The sequence below is a fragment of the Aulonocara sp. 'chitande type north' Nkhata Bay genome, linkage group LG9 (genome assembly GCF_057382095.1).
Source record: "Aulonocara sp. 'chitande type north' Nkhata Bay isolate Kocher_YH1m ecotype deep benthic linkage group LG9, A_spYH_male_GT1.1, whole genome shotgun sequence".
In the NCBI taxonomy this organism is placed as follows: Eukaryota; Metazoa; Chordata; class Actinopteri; order Cichliformes; family Cichlidae; genus Aulonocara; species Aulonocara sp. 'chitande type north' Nkhata Bay.
This window is the reverse complement of record NC_141352.1, coordinates 24,813,884-24,826,551: the sequence shown is the minus strand read 5'-3', so window position 1 is coordinate 24,826,551 and position 12,668 is coordinate 24,813,884.

Sequence of the window (12,668 nt, the reverse complement as noted above, 5' to 3'; positions counted from 1 at the left end):
TAAACAGAAAAATTGGAAAAGCAAAATGGACAGCTGAAAAAATGCTGAACATGCTGAGGGTCCCTCAAATATACTTGTTAAATGAAAAAATCAGCAAAAAAATGCACAGGGAGAGAGAAGTAAGTTTCTAGGTCAGCCTGGGAGCTGCTGAATTTGAATCCACCAATCAGAGAGCCTGTGTACTTTTTCCCGCCAAAACATGTGCCTCTTTTTACACACGCAGCACAGAGAGGCACAGGATTATTGCAGCCTATTTCTCATAGTGAGGACTCCCCTCAAACAAATGACCATAATTTCCTAACCGTAGGGGCTAGAGCGGTCATTCTTACACCGTTTTGTTCAGAAGAGATGGGGGAATCTTCCAGTGTTTACAATTTATCATTAAAATATGAATTATTAAAGATATTTGACTTCTAATGCACCATAACTGAGTAGAGCGAAGCAAAAACTGCCTTGACTTGCCCTCAAACAACGCTTTGTGACTTGAAATCTATTTGGAGTATCGATATCATTCTTTCACCGTAAGAGACAGCAGGCTTTGGTGAACAATCATGGAAATTTTCAGGTCTCTGTGGAAATCCAACAAAAAGTTATGACGAGAGAAAAAAGTGGTTCATTTCCACAGTTTGAAATCTGAAGAAATCTGAGCGAAGGACGAATTTCCTACCCTCAAACAAGTCCAACTCATTTCAGAACGGTAATAGGTGAGAAAGAAATTCTTGAATTGTGAGCGTCACGAGTGTCTGAAGATATACCGGGACAAGCCTCATGTCTTAACTTTGCTTCGTTAAGGAGATATGACGATTCGAATATGCCTCTCATTACAGAAATCCAGCGATGATTTTGAACAAGCTCTCCATTGACTTTCTATGCAGAGTTTTGAGACCTTGTGTTGGTCTGAGGAGATTTGCCAAAATTCTATAAATCCCACAACAATGATGGTGACATTTTCTGAAAGCCAGCAAAAATACCTACGTTTTGATGTATAATTTGTGGAAGTTGAGTGAAAATTGAGCAAGTAGCAAACAGTTGTTCGGACATGAAGAGAAGGCTGCAAAAGCTTCAGTGTCACACTGGAAGCCAAGAGCATAGCAACCATAACAACGCATGTATTTTGTGAAAAATCACAATTTTGCAACTCAAAACTTTAAGAGGCATAAAAGTAAAACGGTAAAATATTTGAAAAAGCTGAAACATACATGAATAGCCCAATAATTTGTGAACATTTTAAAGTTTGAATGGTTGTTCTAGGTGAAAATTTGAGGAAGTAGTTAAGTTTCAAAAACAAGCAAAATTGAGCAGAATTGCTGAAGTTTCCCATTCATTTCAATGGGACAAATTAAAGGAAAAAAGCTTAATATTTTAAAAAGTATAATAGTTAAAAATACCAAAAGATATAGCCGGCATTAGCAAAAATAGCAGAATAGTTTAAAATTTGAATGGTGAAAATCGGCTGAAAATTGTGGAAGTAGTTAAGTGCCAAAAAGTGTACGGAAGCAACTAGAATAAAGTATAAAGAATAAAGAGAAACAGGAACTCAATAGTGTGGATGCTTAAAGCATCCACACAACTAGAAAAATTTGCATTTCCTGCGAAAATGCAGTGTGGATGCTTAAAGCTGAAGCTGTATGCAAAAAGTAGCTGAAAAAGCTGAAAAGTTGCAGAAATTGTAAAAACTTTGCAGAAGCAAAAGAAGTTTGCTAAAATGGAATAACTTAGCAGAACTGCAATATCTTAGAGGAAACATAATACTTGGCAGAAATACAATAGCATAGCAGAATTTAGCAGAAATATTGTAACTTACCAGAAACATGATAACTTCTCAAAAATACAAGAATTTAGGAGAAATAGTATAAGATAACAGAAAGAATATATTTAGCCAAAAATACTTAAACATTACAGAAACACTATGATTTAGAAAAATAGTACAACAGAGCAGAAATATTGTGATTTACCAGAGACACTGTGATGAAATATGAATATTGTAATTTTAAATTAAGACTATGTTTTAGCACAAATATTATAATTTGGCAGAAATAATATAATTTAGCACAAATACTATAAAAAGCAGAAATACTATAATTTAGCAGAAATACTATATTAAGCACAAACCCTATAAAAAGCAGAAATACTGTACTATGATTTGGTAGAAAAAACTATAATTAATCAGAAATACTATATTTGGCAGAAATACGGTATTTGGCACAAATCTTATAAAATAGCAGAAATAGTATGATTTAGCACAATAGTAATAACTTAAACAGAAAAATTGGAAAAGCAAAAATGGACAGCTGAAAAAATGATGAACATGCTGAACGTCCCTCAACTATACTTGTTAAATGAAAAAAATCAGCAAAAAAATCTATAACAGCCACACAATCACAAATATGTACACATAAGAAAACACACATGCACAGAGAGACACACACACAAGATCCAATTCAGTCAACCAGTCTAAATATATTGAATTTGAATCTTAGAATGAGATCATCCCATTAAAAGCCTTTCTCTCTCTCTCTCTCTCTCTCTCTGTCACACACACACACACACACACACACACACACACACACACACACACACACACACACACACACACACAGGGAGAGAAAAGTGAGTTTCTAGGTCAGCCTGGGAGCTGCTGAATTTGAATCCACCAATCAGAGAGCCTGTGCACTCTTTCCCTCCAAAACAGGTGCATCCTTTTTACACACGCAGCACAGAGAGGCACAGGATCATTGCAGTCTATTTCTCATAATGACGACTCCCCTCAAACAAATGACCATAATTTCCTAACCGTAGGAGCTAGAACGGTCATTCTTACACCGTTTTGTTCAGAAGAGATGGGGGAATCTTCAAGTGTTGACAATTTATCATTAAAATATGAATTTTTAGAGATATATGACATGGATGACTTGTTGACTTAGAAGCCACGAATTCCCCAATATGCAAATTTGAATACCTGGAGCCCACATACATGATTGGCTGGCTGGGAAGCTGTGCAGGCCCTGATTTGTGGATTTGAATTCCTCAGCCCTCAGATATGATTGGCTGGCTTAGAAGCCATGACGTCCCCAATATGCAAATTTGAATGCCTCAGGACACATATATGATTGGCTGGGAAACCGTGCAGGACCTGATTTGAAAACTTGAATGTCTAAGTCCTCACAGAGGATTGGCTGCCTGGGGACCAGGCAGAAATATATAGAAATACTATGATTAAGCATAAATACTACATTTAGTAGAAATACTATGTTTTAGCACAAATCCTATAAAAAGCAGAAATACTATAATTTAGCAGAAATACTATATTAAGCACAAATCCTATAAAAAGCACAAATCCTATAAAAAGCAGAAATACTATAATTTAGCAGAAATACTATATTAAGCACAAATCCTATAAAAAGCAGAAATACTATATTAAGCACAAATTCTATAAAAAGCAGAAATACTATATTAAGCACAAATCCTATTAAAAGCAGAAATACTATATTAAGCACAAATCTTATGAAATAGCAGAAACAGTATGATTTAGCACAATAGTAATAAGTTAAACAGAAAAATTGGAAAAGCAAAATGGACAGCTGAAAAAATGCTGAACATGCTGAGGGTCCCTCAAATATACTTGTTAAATGAAAAAATCAGCAAAAAAATGCACAGGGAGAGAGAAGTAAGTTTCTAGGTCAGCCTGGGAGCTGCTGAATTTGAATCCACCAATCAGAGAGCCTGTGTACTTTTTCCCGCCAAAACAGGTGCATCTTTTTACACACGCAGCAGAGAGAGGCACAGGATTATTGCAGCCTATTTCTCATAGTGAGGACTCCCCTCAAACAAATGACCATAATTTCCAAACCGTAGGGGCTAGAGCGGTCATTCTTACACCGTTTTGTTCAGAAGAGATGGGGGAATCTTCCAGTGTTAACAATTTATCATTAAAATGTGAATTTTTAGAGATATACGACATGGATGACTTGTTGACTTAGAAGCCACGAATTCCCCCAATATGCAAATTTGAATGCCTGAGGCCACATATATGATTGGCTGGCTGGGAAGCCGTGCAGGCCCTGATTTGTGGATTTGAATTCCTCAGCCCTCAGATATGATTGGCTGGCTTAGAAGCCATGAAGGCCCCAATATGCAAATTTGAATGCCTCAGGACACATATATGATTGGCTGGGAAACCGTGCAGGCCCTGATTTGAAAATTTGAATGTCTAAGTCCTCACAGAGGATTGGCTGCCTGGGGACATGGCAGAAATATATAGAAATACTATGATTAAGCATAAATACTACATTTAGTAGAAATACTATGTTTTAGCACAAATACTATAAAAAGCAGAAATACTATAATTTAGCAGAAATACTATATTAAGCACAAATCCTATAAAAAGCAGAAATACTATATTAGGCACAAATCCTATAAAAAGCAGAAATATTATAATTTAGCACAAATAGTATAAAAAGCAGAAATATTATAATTTAGCACAAATAGTATAAAAAGCAGAAATATTATAATTTAGCACAAATAGTATAAAAAGCAGAAATACTACATTTAGTAGAAATACTATGTTTTAGCACAAATAGTATAAAAAGCAGAAATATTATAATTTAGCACAAATAGTATAAAAAGCAGAAATATTATAATTTAGCACAAATAGTATAAAAAGCAGAAATATTATAATTTAGCACAAATAGTATAAAAAGCAGAAATACTACATTTAGTAGAAATACTATGTTTTAGCACAAATAGTATAAAAAGCAGAAATATTATAATTTAGCACAAATAGTATAAAAAGCAGAAATATTATAATTTAGCAAAAATAGTATAAAAAGCAGAAATATTATAATTTAGCACAAATAGTATAAAAAGCAGAAATATTATAATTTAGCACAAATAGTATAAAAAGCAGAAATACTACATTTAGTAGAAATACTATGTTTTAGCACAAATAGTATAAAAAGCAGAAATATTATAATTTAGCACAAATAGTATAAAAAGCAGAAATACTACATTTAGTAGAAATACTATGTTTTAGCACAAATAGTATAATAAAGCAGAAATATTATAATTTAGCACAAATAGTATAAAAAGCAGAAATATTATAATTTAGCACAAATAGTATAAAAAGCAGAAATACTACATTTAGTAGAAATACTATGTTTTAGCACAAATAGTATAATAAAGCAGAAATACTATAATTTAGCAGAAATACTGTATTTAGCACAAGTACCAAAAAGTACCAGAAATACTATGATTTAGCAGAATAGCAATAACTTACAAAATTACAAATATGGAGGCATATTGAAACAGAAATGCAGAGAGGGACACACAAACACAGGCTCTAATCCAGTCAATCAGTCTAACTATATTCAATTTAAATCCTACAATGACATGCTGCCAAATAAGGGCAGGGTCCTCTCTCTCCCACTAAACACACACACACACACACACACACACACACACACACACACACACACACACACACACACAGACAGACACAGAGGGAGAGAGCTGCCGAATTTAAATCCACCAATCAGAGTGGCTGTTTACGTTTTCCCGCCAAAAAAGGTGCATCTTTTTACACACGCAGCAGAGAGAGGCACAGGATTATTGCAGTCTATTTCTCATAGTGACGACTCCCCTCAAACAAATGACCATAATTTCCTAACCGTAGGGGCTAGAACGGTCATTCTTACACCGTTTTGTTCAGAAGACATGGGGGAATCTTCCAGTGTTTACAATTTATCATTAAAATATGAATTATTAAAGATATTTGACTTCTAATGCACCATAACTGAGTAGAGCGAAGCAAAAACTGCCTTGACTTGCCCTCAAACAACGCTTTGTAACTTGAAATCTATTTGGAGTATCGATATCATTCTTTCACCGTAAGAGACAGCAGGCTTTGGTGAACAATCATGGAAATTTTCAGGTCTCTGTGGAAATCCAACAAAAAGTTATGACGAGAGAAAAAAGTGGTTCATTTCCAGACTTTGAAATCTGAAGAAATCTGAGCGAAGGACGAATTTCCTACCCTCAAACAAGTCCAACTCATTTCAGAACGGTAATAGTTGAGAAAGAAATTCTTGAATTGTGAGCGTCAGGAGTGTCTGAAGATATGCCGGGACAAGCCTCATGTCTTAACTTTGCTTCGTTAAGGAGATATGACGATTCGAATATGCCTCTCATTACAGAAATGCAGCGGTGATTTTGAACAAACTCTCCATTGACTTTATATGGAGAGTTTTCTGACCTTGTGTTAGTCTGAGGAGATTTGCGAAAGTTCTATGAATACCACAACAATGATAGTGACATTTTCTGAAAGCCAGCAAAAATACCTACGTTTTGATGTATAATTTGTGGAAGTTGAGTGAAAATTGAGCAAGTAGCAAACAGTTGTTCGGACATGAAGAGAAGACAGCAAAACCTTCAGTGACACACTGGAAGCCAAGAGCATAGCAACCATAACAACGCATGTATTTTGTGAAAAATCACAATTTTGCAACTGAAAACTTTAAGAGGCATAAAAGTAAAACAGTAAAAGATTTGAAAAAGCTGAATCATACCTGAATAGCCCAATAATTTGTGAACATTTTAAAATTTGAATGGTTGTTCTAGGTGAAAGTATGAGGAAGTAGTTAAGTTTCAAAAACAAGCAAATTTTAGCAGAATTGCTGAAGTTTCCCATTCATTTCAATGGGACAAATTAAAGGAAAAAAGTGGAATATTTTAAAAAGTATAATAGTTAAAAATAGCAAAAGTCATAGCCGGAAAGAGCAAAAATAGCTGAATAGTTTAAAATTTGAACGGTGAAAATCGGCTGAAAATTGTGGAAGTAGTTCTACGGCGAAAAGTGTACGGAAGTCCTAAGAATAATAATAACTAGAAAAATTTGCATTTCCTGCGAAAATGCAGTGTGGATGCTTAAAGCTGAAGCTGTATGCAAAAAGTAGCTGAAAAAGCTGAAAAGTTGCAGAAATTGTAAAAACTTTGCAGAAGCAAAAGAACTTTGCTAAAATGGAATAACTTAGCAGAACTGCAATATCTTAGAGGAAACATAATACTTGGCAGAAATACAATAGCATAGCAGAATTTAGCAGAAATATTGTAACTTACCAGAAACATGATAACTTCTCAAAAATACAAGAATTTAGGAGAAATAGTATAAGATAACAGAAAGAATATATTTAGCCAAAAATACTTAAACATTACAGAAACACTATGATTTAGAAAAATAGTACAACAGAGCAGAAATATTGTGATTTACCAGAGACACTGTGATGAACTATGAATATTGTAATTTTAAATTGAGACTATGTTTTAGCACAAATATTATAATTTGGCAGAAATACTATAATTTAGCAGAAATACTATATTAAGCACAAATCCTATAAAAAGCAGAAATGGTATGATTAAGCACAAATACTACATTTAGTAGAAATACTTTGTTTTAGCACAAATCCCATAAAAAGCAGAAATACTGTACTATGATTTAGTAGAAAAACTATAATTAATCAGAAATACTAAATTTAGCAGAAATACTATATTAAGCACAAATACTATGAAAAGCAGAAATAGTATGATTAAGCATAAATACTACATTTAGCAGAAATACTATATTAAGCACAAATCTTATAAAAAGCAGAAATACTATAATTTAGCAGAAATACTATATTAAGCACAAATCCTATAAAAAGCAGAAATACTATATTAGGCACAAATCCTATAAAAAGCAGAAATAGTATGATTAAGCATAAATACTACATTTAGTAGAAATACTATGTTTTAGCACAAATAGTATAAAAAGCAGAAATATTATAATTTAGCACAAATAGTATAAAAAGCAGAAATATTATAATTTAGCACAAATAGTATAAAAAGCAGAAATATTATAATTTAGCACAAATAGTATAAAAAGCAGAAATACTACATTTAGTAGAAATACTGTATTTAGCACAAGTACCAAAAAGTACCAGAAATACTATGATTTAGCAGAATAGCAATAACTTACAAAATTACAAATATGGAGGCATATTGAAACAGAAATGCAGAGAGGGAGACACAAACACAGGCTCTAATCCAGTCAATCAGTCTAACTATATTCAATTTAAATCCTACAATGACATGCTGCCAAATAAGGGCAGGGTCCTCTCTCTCCCACTAAACACACACACACACACACACACACACACACACACACACACACACACACACACACACACAGACAGACACAGAGGGAGAGAGCTGCCGAATTTAAATCCACCAATCAGAGTGGCTGTTTACGTTTTCCCGCCAAAAAAGGTGCATCTTTTTACACACGCAGCAGAGAGAGGCACAGGATTATTGCAGTCTATTTCTCATAGTGACGACTCCCCTCAAACAAATGACCATAATTTCCTAACCGTAGGGGCTAGAACGGTCATTCTTACACCGTTTTGTTCAGAAGACATGGGGGAATCTTCCAGTGTTTACAATTTATCATTAAAATATGAATTATTAAAGATATTTGACTTGTAATGCACCATAACTGAGTAGAGCGAAGCAAAAACTGCCTTGACTTGCCCTCAAACAACGCTTTGTAACTTGAAATCTATTTGGAGTATCGATATCATTCTTTCACCGTAAGAGACAGCAGGCTTTGGTGAACAATCATGGAAATTTTCAGGTCTCTGTGGAAATTCAACAAAAAGTTATGACGAGAGAAAAAAGTGGTTCATTTCCAGACTTTGAAATCTGAAGAAATCTGAGCGAAGGACGAATTTCCTACCCTCAAACAAGTCCAACTCATTTCAGAACGGTAATAGTTGAGAAAGAAATTCTTGAATTGTGAGCGTCAGGAGTGTCTGAAGATATGCCGGGACAAGCCTCATGTCTTAACTTTGCTTCGTTAAGGAGATATGACGATTCGAATATGCCTCTCATTACAGAAATGCAGCGGTGATTTTGAACAAACTCTCCATTGACTTTATATGGAGAGTTTTCTGACCTTGTGTTAGTCTGAGGAGATTTGCGAAAGTTCTATGAATACCACAACAATGATAGTGACATTTTCTGAAAGCCAGCAAAAATACCTACGTTTTGATGTATAATTTGTGGAAGTTGAGTGAAAATTGAGCAAGTAGCAAACAGTTGTTCGGACATGAAGAGAAGACTGCAAAAGCTTCAGTGGCACACTGGAAGCCAAGAGCATAGCAACCATAACAACGCATGTATTTTGTGAAAAATCACAATTTTGCAACTCAAAACTTTAAGAGGCATAAAAGTAAAACAGTAAAAGATTTGAAAAAGCTGAATCATACCTGAATAGCCCAATAATTTGTGAACATTTTAAAATTTGAATGGTTGTTCTAGGTGAAAGTATGAGGAAGTAGTTAAGTTTCAAAAACAAGCAAATTTTAGCAGAATTGCTGAAGTTTCCCATTCATTTCAATGGGACAAATTAAAGGAAAAAAGTGGAATATTTTAAAAAGTATAATAGTTAAAAATAGCAAAAGTCATAGCCGGAAAGAGCAAAAATAGCTGAATAGTTTAAAATTTGAACGGTGAAAATCGGCTGAAAATTGTGGAAGTAGTTTAACGGCGAAAAGTGTACGGAAGTCCTAAGAATAATAATAATAATAACTAGAAAAATTTGCATTTCCTGCGAAAATGCAGTGTGGATGCTTTAAAGCTGAAGCTGTATGCAAAAAGTAGCTGAAAAAGCTGAAAAGTTGCAGAAATTGTAAAAACTTTGCAGAAGCAAAAGAAGTTTGCTAAAATGGAATAACTTAGCAGAACTGCAATATCTTAGAGGAAACATAATACTTGGCAGAAATACAATAGCATAGCAGAATTTAGCAGAAATATTGTAACTTACCAGAAACATGATAACTTCTCAAAAATACAAGAATTTAGGAGAAATAGTATAAGATAACAGAAAGAATATATTTAGCCAAAAATACTTAAACATTACAGAAACACTATGATTTAGAAAAATAGTACAACAGAGCAGAAATATTGTGATTTACCAGAGACACTGTGATGAACTATGAATATTGTAATTTTAAATTAAGACTATGTTTTAGCACAAATATTATAATTTGGCAGAAATACTATAATTTAGCAGAAATACTATATTAAGCACAAATCCTATAAAAAGCAGAAATGGTATGATTAAGCATAAATACTACATTTAGTAGAAATACTTTGTTTTAGCACAAATCCCATAAAAAGCAGAAATACTGTACTATGATTTAGTAGAAAAACTATAATTAATCAGAAATACTAAATTTAGCAGAAATACTATATTAAGCACAAATCTTATGAAATAGCAGAAACAGTATGATTTAGCACAATAGTAATAAGTTAAACAGAAAAATTGGAAAAGCAAAATGGACAGCTGAAAAAATGCTGAACATGCTGAGGGTCCCTCAAATATACTTGTTAAATGAAAAAATCAGCAAAAAAATGCACAGGGAGAGAGAAGTAAGTTTCTAGGTCAGCCTGGGAGCTGCTGAATTTGAATCCACCAATCAGAGAGCCTGTGTACTTTTTCCCGCCAAAACATGTGCATCTTTTTACACACGCAGCAGAGAGAGGCACAGGATTATTGCAGCCTATTTCTCATAGTGAGGACTCCCCTCAAACAAATGACCATAATTTCCAAACCGTAGGGGCTAGAGCGGTCATTCTTACACCGTTTTGTTCAGAAGAGATGGGGGAATCTTCCAGTGTTAACAATTTATCATTAAAATGTGAATTTTTAGAGATATACGACATGGATGACTTGTTGACTTAGAAGCCACGAATTCCCCCAATATGCAAATTTGAATGCCTGAGGCCACATATATGATTGGCTGCCTGGGAAGCCGTGCAGGCCCTGATTTGTGGATTTGAATTCCTCAGCCCTCAGATATGATTGGCTGGCTTAGAAGCCATGAAGGCCCCAATATGCAAATTTGAATGCCTCAGGACACATATATGATTGGCTGGGAAACCGTGCAGGCCCTGATTTGAAAATTTGAATGTCTAAGTCCTCACAGAGGATTGGCTGCCTGGGGACCTGGCAGAAATATATAGAAATACTATTATTAAGCATAAATACTACATTTAGTAGAAATACTATGTTTTAGCACAAATACTATAAAAAGCACAAATCCTATAAAAAGCAGAAATACTATATTAGGCACAAATCCTATAAAAAGCAGAAATAGTATGATTAAGCATAAATACTACATTTAGTAGAAATACTATGTTTTAGCACAAATAGTATAAAAAGCAGAAATATTATAATTTAGCACAAATAGTATAAAAAGCAGAAATATTATAATTTAGCACAAATAGTATAAAAAGCAGAAATATTATAATTTAGCACAAATAGTATAAAAAGCAGAAATACTACATTTAGTAGAAATACTATGTTTTAGCACAAATAGTATAAAAAGCAGAAATATTATAATTTAGCACAAATAGTATAAAAAGCAGAAATATTATAATTTAGCACAAATAGTATAAAAAGCAGAAATATTATAATTTAGCACAAATAGTATAATAAAGCAGAAATACTATAATTTAGCAGAAATATTGTATTTAGCACAAGTACCAAAAAGTACCAGAAATACTATGATTTAGCAGAATAGCAATAACTTACAAAATTACAAATATGGAGGCATATTGAAACAGAAATGCAGAGAGGGACACACAAACACAGGCTCTAATCCAGTCAATCAGTCTAACTATATTCAATTTAAATCCTACAATGACATGCTGCCAAATAAGGGCAGGGTCCTCTCTCTCCCACTAAACACACACACACACACACACACACACACACACACACACACACACACACACACACACACACACACACACACACAGACAGACACAGAGGGAGAGAGCTGCCGAATTTAAATCCACCAATCAGAGTGGCTGTTTACGTTTTCCCGCCAAAAAAGGTGCATCTTTTTACACACGCAGCAGAGAGAGGCACAGGATTATTGCAGTCTATTTCTCATAGTGACGACTCCCCTCAAACAAATGACCATAATTTCCTAACCGTAGGGGCTAGAACGGTCATTCTTACACCGTTTTGTTCAGAAGACATGGGGGAATCTTCCAGTGTTTACAATTTATCATTAAAATATGAATTATTAAAGATATTTGACTTCTAATGCACCATAACTGAGTAGAGCGAAGCAAAAACTGCCTTTACTTGCCCTCAAACAACGCTTTGTAACTTGAAATCTATTTGGAGTATCGATATCATTCTTTCACCGTAAGAGACAGCAGGCTTTGGTGAACAATCATGGAAATTTTCAGGTATCTGTGGAAATCCAACAAAAAGTTATGACGAGAGAAAAAAGTGGTTCATTTCCAGACTTTGAAATCTGAAGAAATCTGAGCGAAGGACGAATTTCCTACCCTCAAACAAGTCCAACTCATTTCAGAACGGTAATAGTTGAGAAAGAAATTCTTGAATTGTGAGCGTCAGGAGTGTCTGAAGATATGCCGGGACAAGCCTCATGTCTTAACTTTGCTTCGTTAAGGAGATATGACGATTCGAATATGCCTCTCATTCCAGAAATGCAGCGGTGATTTTGAACAAACTCTCCATTGACTTTATATGGAGAGTTTTCTGACCTTGTGTTAGTCTGAGGAGATTTGCGAAAGTTCTATGAATACCACAACAATGA